Source organism: Kogia breviceps, chromosome 2, assembly GCF_026419965.1.
Source record: "Kogia breviceps isolate mKogBre1 chromosome 2, mKogBre1 haplotype 1, whole genome shotgun sequence".
In the NCBI taxonomy this organism is placed as follows: Eukaryota; Metazoa; Chordata; class Mammalia; order Artiodactyla; family Physeteridae; genus Kogia; species Kogia breviceps.
In genome coordinates this window covers 105,781,019-105,794,656 of record NC_081311.1, presented here as the reverse complement: position 1 = coordinate 105,794,656, position 13,638 = coordinate 105,781,019, and the positions used below count along the sequence as shown (strand labels likewise).

Below are 13,638 nucleotides of genomic sequence, written 5' to 3'. Positions count from 1 at the left end.
TGCCCCACCCCACCCCCACCCCCACCCCCCGCCCTCTTGCACTCTTCATTTTTTTTTTAAAAAAGAAGATGTTGGGGGTAGGAGTTTATTAATTAATTTATTTATTTTTGCTGTGTTAGGTCTTCGTTTCTGTGCGAGGGCTTTCTCTAGTTGTGGCAAGCAGGGGCCACTCTTCATCGCGGTGCGCGGGCCTCTCACTATTGCAACCCCTCTTGTTGTGAAGCACAGGCTCCAGACGCGCAGGCTCAGTAGTTGTGGCTCACGGGCCCAGTTGCTCCGCGGCATGTGGGATCCTCCCAGACCAGGGCTCGAACCCCTGTCCTCTGCATTAGCAGGCAGTTTCTCAACCACTGCGCCACCAGGGAAGCCCCCACTCTTCATTTTTATAGGTCCACCTGGCCACAGAAACATTATTTTCAGCACCTGTTTATTAGCCATCTTTAATAACCTCATATATTAATAAATGGGTGACATGCTATCTTGGAATTATATGGCCAGTTTTGGCAAAGAGGTCAGACATCAGTATCACTCAGTGCATTTTTCATTTACTAGAAATTGTGAATTTGCCTAATTTTCTTTGGTAACCTTTGTCGAAGTCATTCCTGTAAAATCTGGCACTTCCCCTTTCTTTTTCCTCCTCCCCCAGCTCTCTAAACTCCGGTGCGTTGACAGAACGCTCCATCTTCCAGAATGGCTCTCACAAGATTGCTGAGGGATTTTTATTTTTTCTTTCATCTCTCTTTCCTAGGTTTCATCGCCCTGTTCCTTGCATCAATGTGAAGTGAACAGCCAGAAAATGAGGGGAAGCCTTGATCAGTTAGCCTTAAACTCTCAGTTGCATTCCTAATTTGGAGATACATGATGGAGTTCTGTGGCTCAGATGCCTTGATGTTTCCTTGCCCATCACACCACAGCAGATAACGAGTCATTCCTGTCCTCTTGCTAAATAGTACAGAGGCACCTTTGCATTCCCATTCCCTGGCAGCAGTGTTCAAGTTTTTTCACTCTCTGCTGCAAGACCCCCCTCTCCTTCTGTGTAGAAGTTCGAGGATTAAATGATTAAGGAATCAGTCACTGTGAAGTCTTTGAAGGACAGATATGACGTGTCATGCTATGTTCCTTGGGACTTTGCCTGATTACTGTTTCATCTGAGAGGGGCCCTGCCTCTGGATTGCTAGCTAAAAGTGTGGGAGTCTGACCGATAATAGTAATAACCCACTTCCTGTGTACCAGGAGCTGTGCTTGGAGCTTTGCACAGACATTAATTCATTTACAGATGCACCAGCATACTTAGTATCTCTGATTTCTATTTTTCAGGTTGATAATTGGTGTCCTCATTTACCTTGGAGAGCAAAAAATCCCTACGAAGAAGCTGATTGTAATTCATTGGTAAGTGATTTTGGAAACCTCTTACTAGCCTTGTGATTTGAGTATGATGCCAAGTGATGCATGTGGAATCTTCTGCCAGCTGTAGTCTGAAATAACAGTAAACTGAAGAATTTCTATCCCCAGCCCTGTGGAAGTCTGAGTGACCAAATCAGTCAACCGGTTAGCATATGTTTATTTATTGAGCAGTTCTCTGAGGGTTCCTACGTGATAGGCTACTGATATGAATAAGACCTGGTGCCAGACGTGGAGGCGCCCAGTGATTTAATAATGAGGGTGATGAGACGGCTTAAAGATGGCGGAAGAGTAAGACGCGGAGATCTCCTTCCTCCTCACAGAGACATCAGAAATACATCTACACGTGGAGCTTCTCCTGTAGAGCACCCACCGAACGCTGGCAGAGGACCTCGGACCTCCAAAAAGGCAAGAAACTCCCCACATATCTGGGTAGGGCAAAAGAAAAAAGAATAAACAGGGACAAAAGAATAGGGACGGGACCTACGCCAGTGGGAGGGAGCCGAGAAGGAGGAAAGACTCCCACACACTAGAGGCCCCTTCGCGGGCGGAGACTGCGGGCGCCGGAGGGGGAAGCTCCGGAGCCGCGGAGGACAGCTCAGCCACAGGGGTGCGGAGGGCAAAGCGGAGAGATTCCCGCAGAGGATCGGTGCCGACCGGCACTCACCAGGCCGAGAGGCTTGTCTGCTCGCCCGCCGGGGCGGGCGGGGCCGGGAGCTGAGGCTCGGGCTTCAGTCGGATCCCGGGGAAAGGGCTGGAGTTGGCAGAGTGAAGACAGCTTGAAGGGGGCTAGTGCGCCACGGCTGGCCGGGAGGGAGTTCGGGAGAAGTCTGGAACTGCCGAAGAGGCAAGAGACCGTTTCCTCCCTCTTTGCTGCCTGGGCGCGAGGAGAGGGGATTAAGTGCGCCGCTTAAAGGAGCCCTAGAACCGGGCGCGGAGCTGCCGAAGAGACAAGAGACTTTTTCTTGCCTCTTTGCTTCCTCGGGTGTGAGGTGAGGGGATTAAGAGCACCGCGTAGAGGAGCTCCGGAAACGGGCGCGAGCCGCGGCTGTCGGCACGGACAGTAGAGACGGGTGTCGGACGCTAAGGTTGCTGCAGCCACCACCAACAGGCGTGTGTGTGAGCACAGGTCACTCTCCACACCGGCCCTCCCGGGAGCCCGTGCAGTCCGCCACTGCCGGGGTCCTGGGATCCAGGGACAGCTTCCCCGGGAGAACGCACGGCGCGCCTTGGGCCTGTGCAGCGTCACGTCGGCCTCTGACGTCGCGGACTCGCCCCGCCCCCGTGCCACTCCCTCCCCCCAGCCTGAGTGAGCTGGAGCCCCCGAATCAACTGCTCCTTTAACATCGTCCTGTCTGAGCGAAGGGCAGTCGCCCTCGGACAACCTACACGCAGAGGCGGGACCAAGTCCAAAGCTGAACCCCAGGAGCTGTGCGAACAGAGAGGAGAGGGGGAGATCTCTCCCAACAGCCTCAGAAGCGGCGGATTAAAGCTCCACAATCAACTTGAAGTTCCCTGCATCTGTTGAAAACCTGAATAGACAACGAATCATCCCAAGTTGAGGAGGTGGACTTTGGGAGCAAGATATACTATTATTTTCCCCTTTTTTTTCTTTTTGTGGGTGTGTATGTGTGTGCTGCTGTGTGAGATTTTGTCTGTATAGCTTTGCTTGCACCATTTGTCCTAGGGTTAGACCGACCCATTTTTCTGTTTTTTGTTTTTTTGTTTTGTTGTTGTTGTTTTTTTGTTTTTTTGTTTGTTTGTTTTTGTTTTTGTTTTTTAAAAGGAAATTTTTCTTCTTAATAATTATTTTTTATTTTAATAACTATACTTTATACTACTCTGTCTTCTCCCTTTCTTTCTTCCTTTCTTCCCTCCTTCCCTCCTTTCTTCCTTCCTTCCCCCTTCTTTCCTCCCTTCCTCTCTTCCGTCCTCCCTTTCTTCCTCTGCACCTTCCGTCCTTGCTTTCTTGCTTCCTTCCTTCATTTCTTCCTTCCTTTCTTCCTTCCTTCCCTCCCTCTCTCCTTCCTTCCTTTTCTTTCCTCTCTATTTATTCTACCTTTTATTTTGAGCCGTGTGGATTAAAGGTTCTTGGCGCCCCAGCCAGGCACCAGGGCGGTGTCCCTGAGGTGGGAGAACCAACCTCAAGACACTAGTCCACAAGAGACCTCCGAGCTCCACGTAATATCAGACGGCGAAAATCTCCCAGAGACCTCCATCTCAACACCAAGACCCAGCTTCACTCAAGGACCAGCAAAGAACAGTGCTGGACACCCTATCCCCAACAAAGAGCAAGACAGGTCTACAGCCCCATCCATTAGCAGAGAGACTGCCTAAAATCATAATAAGGTTACCAACATCCCCAAACACACCACCAGACGAGGACCTGCCCACCAGAAGGACAAGATCCAGCCTCATCCACCAGAACAGAGGCACTAGTCCCCCCAACTAGGGAATCTACTCAACCCACTGAACCAACCTTAGCCACTGGGGACAGCCACCAAAAACAACAGGAACTACGAACCTGCAGCGTGCAAAAAGGAGACCTCAAACACAGTAAGATAAGCGAAATGAGAAGACAGAAAAACACACAACAGATGAAGGAGCAAGATAAAAACACACCAGACCTAACAGATGAAGAGGTAATAGCCAATCTACCTGAAAGAGAATTTAGAATAATGATGGTGAAGATGATGCAAAATCTTGGAAATAGAATAGACAATTTGCAAGAAACAGTTAACAGGGACCTAGAAGAAATAAAGAGGAAGCAAGCAACGATGAGCAACACAATAAATGAAATTAAAAATACTCTAGATGGGATCAATAGCAGAATAACTGAGGCAGAAGGACGGATAAGTGACCTGGAAGATAAAATAGTGGAAATAACTACTGCAGAGCAGAAGAAAGAAAAAAGAATGAAAAGAACTGAGGACAGTCTCAGAGACCTCTGGGACAACATTAAACGCACCAACATTCGAATTATAGGGGTCCCAGAAGAAGAAGAGAAAAAGAAAGGGACTGAGAAAATATTTGAAGAGATTATAGTTGAAAACTTCCCTAATATAGGAAAGGAAATAGTCAATCAAGTCCAGGAAGCACAGAGAGTTCCATACAGGATAAACCCAAAGAGAAACACGCCACGACACATAATAATCAAACTGTCAAAAATTAAATACAAAGAAAACATATTAAAAGCAGCAAGGGAAAAACAACAAATAACACACAAGGGAATCCCCATAAGGCTAACATCTGATCTTTCAGCAGAAACTCTACAAGCCAGAAGGGAGTGGCAGGACATATTTAAAGTGATGAAGGAAAAAAACCTACAACCAAGATTACTCTACCCAGCAAGGATCTCATTCAGATTTGATGGAGAAATTAAAACCTTTACAGACAAGCAAAAGCTGAGAGAGTTCAGCACCACCAAACCAGCTCTACAACAAATCCTAAAGGAACTTCTCTAGGCAAGAAACACAAGAGAAGGAAAAGACCTACAAGAACAACCCGAAACAAGTAAATGGTAATAGGAACATACATATCGATAATTACCTTAAATGTAAATGGATTAAATGCTCCCACCAAAAGACACAGACTGGCTGAATGGATACAAAAACAAGACCCATATATATGCTGTCTACAAGAGACCCACTTCAGACCTAGGGACACATACAGACTGAAAGTAAGGGGATGGAAAAAGATATTCCATGCAAATGGAAATCAGAAGAAAGCTGGAGTAGCAATTCTCATATCAGACAAAATAGACTTTAAAATAAAGACTATTACAAGAGACAAAGAAGGACACTACATAATGATCAAGGGATCGATCCATGAAGAAGATATAACAATTGTAAATATTTATGCACCCAACATAGGAGCACCTCAATACATAAGGCAAATACTAACAGCCTTAAAAGGGGAAATCGACAGCAACACAATTATAATGGGGGACTTTAACACCCCACTTTCACCAATGGACAGATCATCCAAAATGAAAATAAATAAGGAAACACAAGCTTTAAATGATACATTACACAAGATGGACTTAATTGATATTTATAGGACATTCCATCCAAAAACAACAGAATACACATTTTTCTCAAGTGCTCATGGAACATTCTCCAGGATTGATCATATATTGGGTCACAAATCTAGCCTGGGCAAATTTAAGAAAATTGAAATCGTATCAAGTATCTTTTCCGACCACAACGCTATGAGACTAAATATCAATTATAGGAAAAGATCTGTAAAAAATACAAACAAATGGAGGCTAAACAATACACTACTTAATAACGAAGTGATCACTGAAGAAATCAAAGAGGAAATCAAAAAATACTTAGAAACAAATGACAATGGAGACACAACGACCCAAAACCTATGGGATACAGCAAAAGCAGTTCTAAGAGGGAAGTTTATAGCAATACAATCATACCTTAAGAAACAGGAAACATCTCGAATAAACAACCTAACTTTGCACTTAAAGCAATTAGAGAAAGAAGAACAAAAAACCCCCAAATTTAGCAGAAGGAAAGAAATCATAAAGATCAGATCAGAAATAAATGAAAAAGAAGTGAAGGAAACAATAGCAAAGATCAATAAAACTAAAAGCTGGTTCTTTGAGAAGATAAATAAAATTGATAAACCATTAGCCAGACTCATCAAGAATAAAAGGGAGAAGACTCAAATCAATAGAATTAGAAATGAAAAAGGAGATATAATAACTGACACTGCAGAAATACAAAAGATTATTAGAGATTACTACAAACAACTGTATGCCAATAAAATGGACAACCTGGAAGAAATGGACAAATTCTTAGAAATGCACAACCTGCCGAGACTGAACCAGGAAGAAATAGAAAATATGAACAGACCAATCACAAGCACTGAAATTGAAACTGTGATTAAAAATCTTCCAGCAAACAAAAGTCCAGGACCAGATGGCTTCACAGGCGAATTCTATCAAACATTTAGAGAAGAGCTAACACCTATCCTTCTCAAACTCTTCCAACAGATAGCAGAGGGAGGAACACTCCCAAACTCATTCTATGAGGCCAACATCACCCTGATACCAAAACCAGACAAAGACGTCACAAAGAAAGAAAACTACAGGCCAATATCACTGATGAACATAGATGCAAAAATCCTCAACAAAATATTAGCGAACAGAATCCAACAGCACATTAAAAGGATCATACACCATGATCAAGTGGGGTTTATCCCAGGAATGCAAGGATTCTTCAATATACGCAAATCAATCAATGTGATACACCATATCAACAAACTGAAGGAGAAAAACCATATGATCATCTCAATAGATGCAGAGAAAGCTTTTGACAAAATTCAACACTCATTTATGATAAAAACCTTGCAGAAAGTGGGCATAGAGGGAACTTTCCTCAACATAATAAAGGCCATATATGACAAACCCACAGCTAGCATCGTTCTCAATGGTGAAAAACTGAAACCATTTCCACTAAGATCAGGAACAAGACAAGGTTGCCCACTCTCACCACTCTTATTCAACCTAGTTTTGGAAGTTCTAGCCACAGCAATCAGAGAAGAAAAAGAAATAAAAGGAATCCAAATAGGAAAAGCAGAAGTAAAGCTGTCACTGTTTGCAGATGACATGATACTATACATAGAGAATACTAAGGATGCTACCAGAAAACTACTAGAGCTAATCAATGAATTTGGTAAAGTTGCAGGATACAAAATTAATGCACAGAAATCTCTGGCATTCTTATACACTAATGATGAAAAATCTGAGAGTGAAATTAAGAAAACGCTCCCATTTACCATTGCAACTAAAAGAATAAAATATCTAGGAATAAACCTACCTAAGGAGACAAAAGACTTGTATGCAGAAAACTATAAGACACTGATGAAAGAAATTAAAGAGGATACAAATAGGTGGAGAAATATACCATGTTCTTGGATTGGAAGAATCAACATTGTGAAAATGACTATACTACCCAAAGCAATCTACCGATTCAATGCAATCCCTATCAAATTACCACTGGCATTTTTTACAGAACTAGAACAAAAAATTTCACAATTTGTATGGAAACACAAAAGACCCCGAATAGCCAAAGCAATCTTGAGAACGAGAAATGGAGCTGGAGGAATTAGGCTCCCTGACTTCAGACTCTACTACAAGGCTACAGTAATCAAGACAATATGGTACTGGCACAAAAACAGAAATATAGATCAATGGAACAGGATAGAAAGCCCAGAGGTAAACCCACACACATATGGTCACCTTATCTTTGATAAAGGAGGGAAGGATATACAGTGGAGAAAAGACACCCTCTTCAATAAGTGGTGCTGGGAAAACTGGACAGCTACATGTAAAAGTATGAAATTAGAACAATCCCTAACACCACACACAAAAATAAACTCAAAATGGGTTAAAGACCTAAATGTAAGGCCAGACACTATCAAACTCTTAGAGGAAAACATAGGCAGAACACTATACGACATAAATCACAGCAAGATCCTTTTTGACCCATCTCCTAGAGAAATGGAAATAAAAACACAAATAAACAAATGGGACCTAATGAAACTTAAAAGCTTTTGCACAGCAAAGGATACCATAAACAAGACCAAAAGACAACCCTCAGAATGGGAGAAAATATTTGCAAATGAAGCAACTGACAAAGGATTAATTTCCAAAATTTATAAGCAACTCATGCAGCTCAATAACAAAAAAACAAACAACCCAATCCAAAAATGGGCAGAAGAACTAAATAGACATTTCTCCAAAGAAGATATACAGATTGCTAACAAACACATGAAAGAATGCTCAACCTCATTAATCATTAGAGAAATGCAAATCAAAACTACAATGAGATATCATCTCACACCGGTCAGATTGGCCATCATCAAAAACTCTAGAAACAATAAACGCTGGAGAGGGTGTGGAGAAAAGGGAACCCTCTTGCACTGCTGGTGGGAATGTAAATTGATACAGCCGCTATGGAGAACAGTATGGAGGTTCCTTAAAAAACTACAAATAGAACTACCATACGACCCAGCAATCCCACTACTGGGAATATACCCTGAGAAAACTATAATTCAGAAAGACTCATGTACCAAAATGTTCATTGCAGCTCTATTTACAATAGCCAGGACATGGAAGCAACCTAAGTGTCCATCAACAGATGAATGGATAAAGAAGATGTGGCACATATATACAATGGAATATTACTCAGCCATAAAAAGAAATGAAACTGAGTTATTTATAATGAGGTGGATGGACCTGGAGTCTGTCATACAGAGTGAAGTAAGTCAGAAGGAGAAAAACAAATACCGTATGCTAACACATATATATGGACTCTAAGGGAAAAAAATGTCATGAAGAGGTTAGTGGTAGGACGGGAATAAAACACAGACTTACTCGAGCATGGACTTGAGGATATGGGGAGGGGGAGGGGTGGGCTGTGACGAAGTGGGGGAGTGGCAGGGACATATATACACTATCAAATGTAAATTAGATAGCTGGTGGGAAGCTGCTGCATAGCACAGGGAGATCACCTCTGTGCTGTGTGACCGCCTGGGGGGTGGGATAGGGAGGGTGGGAGAGAGGGTGATGCAAGAGGGAGGAGATGTGGGAGCATGTGTGTATGTATAACTGATTTAGTTTGTTGTAGAGGGAAAACTAACACACTATTGTAAAACAATTATACTCCAATAAAGATGTTAAAAAAAAAAAAAAGAAAGAAAATGGAACATCATAAAACTATACAAGCAAAGAGGAAAATCAATAAAATTCAGTGCAACACACAAAAAAAAAATAAAAAAAATAATGAGGGTGATGGTTGTAAATAATGACTGTGTCAACACTGCAACATAGGCCCATGGAAATTAATAAAGAAGTGGCGATCTCAGCCTGCATGGGTCGGGAGAGCATGTAAAGAGAAGATGACCTTGGAGTTGAATTGAAAGCAATGAATGAGTTTATACCAGGTCAAGGAGAGAAAGATGTCTCTGATGGCAGGGGGAAAGGTGCCTGTACAAGAGCCTGGCATTTTCAGGGAGTAGAGCCTGGTTCAGTGGAACAAGGCTATAGGGGTTTGGATGAGCTGGAATGAAGACGAAATGGGAAAGGTAGGTAGGGGCTGTGAAAAGATTTGTATTCAAAGCTCAAGTCTTTATTCTTCACCCCAGGGATCAGCTAATTTTTTTCTGTGACAGGCCAGATAGTAAATATTTTCATCTTTGCAGGCCAGATCTCTGTTGCAACTACTCAGTTCTGACCTGTGGCACAGGGCAGCCCTAGGCAATGTGTAAATGAGTGGGCGTGACTGTGTTCTGATAAAACTTTAAGTAGAAGAACAGGCAGTGAGGGGGATTTGGTCCAAGAGCCAGAGTTTGCTGAGCCTCACTTAGACCATGGGATTCTTGGGGAAACTGTTGAGTCAAGGACATGGTCAGATGAGTGTTAGAATGAACTATAGTAACTGCTGAAAGATGGATTTAGTGAATGTTTTATTTAGATGTTAGATGATAAAAATACTAGTGTTATTATTTTTCTCTGTTATTTCAATTGCTGGTTGCATCCACCTACCTTAGAAAAATAGTCTTCCTGACTTTTAAGTTATTTTGGCTTGAATTTCAATTTCTGACTGTGTTGGGTCTTTGTTGCTGCACGTGGGCTTTCTTCTAGTTGCAGTGAGCGGGGGCTACTCTTCGTTGCGGTGCGTGGGCTTCTCATTGCGGTGGCTTCTCTTATTGCGGAGCATGGGCTCTAGGCATGAGAGCTCAGTAGTTGTGGCTCACGGGCTCTAGAGCGCAGGCTGAGTAGTTGTGGCGCACAGGCTTAGTTGCTCCGCGGCATGTGGGATCTTCCCGGACCGGGCCTCAAACCTGTGTCCCCTGCATTGGCAGGTGGATTCTTAACCACTGCACCACCAGGGAAACCCTTTTGGCTTGAATTTGAAATTTTATTCAGTTACTATAGGAAAATGGTATTCCTGGCTTTTAAATTCCTTAGAAAATAATAGACTTTTGTTTGTTTGGATTGGGACAAAATTAGAGGATGAGCATTTATTTCTCTACTTAACTTTGTGGACAGAATGAGGCTTTTTGGCAGCCTACACAATGGCAGGTAACCTGTTAAGAATTGACTTCAGTTTTCCCAGGAGTCTGCTACCCTGCAGTAGATCAAGGGGCCAATAAATTCGGGTGCAGAGAATTTCAAGGTGTATCGAGCACATTCACTGTAAAATATGCATTTTTGACGTAGTTCAGGGCTTTGCAAGTCTGTGCTGCCTTTCTCCACTTCTGATTTTTCTAAAAAATTTATTTATTTATTTATTTATTTTTGGCTGTGTTGGGTCTTCGTTGCTGTGCGAGGGCTTTCTCCAGTTGTGTCAAGCGGGGGCCACTCTTCATCGCGGTGCGCGGGCCTCTCACTATCGTGGCCTCTCTTGTTGTGGAGCCCAGCCTCCAGACGCGCAGGCTCAGTAGTTGTGGCTCACGGGCCTTGTGGCTCACGGGCTTAATTTCTCCACGGCATGTGGGATCGTCCCAGACCAGGACTCGAACCCGTGTCCCCTGCATTGGCAGGCAGATTCCCGACCACTGCGTCACCAGGGAAGCCCCGCTTCTGATTTTTTAATGATATCCCTTATGGCAGATGGCAGTCAAGAGGGCTTTGCCTCAACTTGCAGTCCTGGGAGCTTCAAGCAAAGCTGTTTAGCAGACCAGACTTTTGAAGCCCTGTGTTTAATTGACTATCTCTTTCAAGTTTTGAAACGTCACATCATGAAAACCATTATGCTTTTGGACTTCTTATCTTCTACTCATTTTTATTAAATTTCTGTTTCTAGGCAGAAATTCGTACGGATTTTAATATTCTCTACAATATGATGAAAAAGCATGAAGAATTCCGATGGATGAGACTACGGATCCGGCGAATGGCTGATGCGTGGATCCAGGCAATCAAGTCCCTGGCAGAGAAGCAGAATCTTGAAAAGAGAAAGCGGAAGAAAGTGAGTTTCTGATTAATTCACTTCGGTTGGATGCCAGTTTTCTTGAAAATTTGATTTTCGTGGAGACAAGACTAAGAGAAATGTCATGTCTCAAATGATATTCCCTCAGGGTGAATCAGTGCAGTCTCTTCCTGTACAGCCATTTTTTGGGCTGTCCTTTTCCCCAGTTACAATAATTATACTTAGCAGGAACTGGCACACATGTTTCTTGGGTGAAGCCAAGCAGAATATCTGCTTATACGATTTTGCTCTGAACCCTCTGACTCTGTCTCAGTGGCATCAGGAAATTTAATTCTCTCTTCTTTACCCAAATACAATCTTGAAGAACTTCCTGTTTACATCATCATGACAATTTTATATTCTTGGTATTTGTCAGCTCTGGGAATTGGGCAACTAACTGGTGAGTTTCATTGCTGTTGTGTTTGGTGGTGCTTCTGCTTATGTTTCTGAGAGAGAGATACTATGAGTTAAACGTGAGCCAATTTGTTGTGAAGCTCATGAGGAGATGCTTGGGAAACCTCTGTAATATCCCTGAGCATGAAGATCTTATACCCTCTTAGTTATACATCAAGCGGCCATGACTTTAGATTAACTATTCTGATGAAGAATAAACGAGAAAAGTAAACAATCTGTTCCCATATCTAAAAATCAATGAAAAATGAATTTGGTATTCATAATTTGACTAATTTGATAACTTTGGGGCTAAAATACAGATACACTTACAGAACCCCAAGTCACAGTTTAATGAGTTAGTCTTGCTTAGATCCTTTGAGTTTATGGGACAGCAGGACCAGACATCCTGGCATCAAATAGTCCTCCAGGAAAGCATATGTGGTCATAGATCCAGGTGAGCTATGAAAAGAAAGAGTAATTTCTATATAATCCTCTGCAGTTATCTCCAGGATATATTGTTATGTGAAGACATGGTAGGTGGAGAATAGTGAACATTATTTTTAAAAGGAAGAAGGAATTTATCTATATATCTGTATCTATACCTACATGTGTACCTATAGATATATACATATACACACACATATATACACATATATAATGTATATATGATATACATATATGCTTCTTGCTCAGATTTTTAAAATGGAATAGCAAAGCATGCAATTAAAAATAAAGGAGATTGGGCTTCCCTGGTGGCGCAGTGGTTGAGAATCCGCCTGCCGATGCAGGGGACACGGGTTCGTGCCCCGGTCTGGGAAGACCCCACATGCCGCAGAGGTGAGCCATGGCCGCTGAGTCTGCGCGTCCGGAGCCTGTGCTCCACAACGGGAGAGGCCACAGCAGTGAGAGGCCCGCGTACCCCCCCCCCCAAAAAAAAAACCAAAAAAGGAGATGGATGGTGGTAATGATTGCACGGCAGTGTGAATGTACTTAATGCCACTGAACTGTACACTTAAAAATGGTTAAAATGGTAAAGCTTATGTATGTTTTACCACTATAAAAAAAGGTCTAATAAGGGGAGTCAGAGGGGGTAGTGTGGAGGCAACAAGTATAGAAACTAGACTTCTCTGAATAGATCTTGCTTTTTGTAGATTTGACCCTGGAATCATTTTACTTAAGTGTAAAACAATTTAATTACAAAAAAAAAAAATCGTAAGGAAAAAATAAAGCAAATGAACTGACCACGTGTCCACTTTTACTCTAAGCACACAGAGAAGGGCTCTTCTTAGTGACTTCAGAGCACAGTACTTTGAATATTTCTGATGGGATATCACAAATGATTAAAAAAACTGCAAAAATACCTGAAAACAGTTTTTCTAATCCGTAAGAGGTGGTGGTGTTGATGTTCTCCTTCCGAATCCATTATGTGTATTGGAATAAAGCAAATTAGCAATGATGTTAGTGTCCCAGAGAAGTGGAATTTTCAGTGTGGGAGAGAGGAAGTAACAGATGTGAGATGGATAATGTTATAAAAACGGATAAAGCTGCTGTAATCCTGGGTTTGAATTGGAAAAACCAGTGTGAACTCATGATTATTTTTATCCTTGAAGAAAAATAAATTTTCTAGCTATGTCCACTGAAAAGGCCTATAAACAACGATCATCTAGAGTATGCTAGGCACCAGACTTTGATCTTTAAATACCATTTCCACTATATGATCTAAAAGGTTCTTGGAAAAATGGCTGATTAAGGCCTGAGACAGACGTTGTACAAGATGAGGTTGGAACACCTTGTCGTGTCAGAGAGCAAAGAAACTATCAAAGACCACTAGGATTTTGTCAAAGAACTTAGAAGC

The 13,638-nt window shown here is 42.4% G+C and overlaps 1 protein-coding gene across 1 annotated transcript in view; it reads left to right on the top strand.

Annotated features, from left to right (window-relative positions):
• Positions 1-11,233: 11,233 nt before the first annotated feature.
• LOC131750373 (alpha-1,6-mannosylglycoprotein 6-beta-N-acetylglucosaminyltransferase A-like) overlaps positions 11,234-13,638 on the top strand; it is a 95,400-nt gene continuing 92,995 nt past the window's right edge. The window contains exon 1 of the mRNA XM_067023115.1: positions 11,234-11,390. The gene's annotated coding sequence lies outside the window, so the exon portion shown is untranslated. The remainder of the gene's footprint in view (positions 11,391-13,638) is intronic.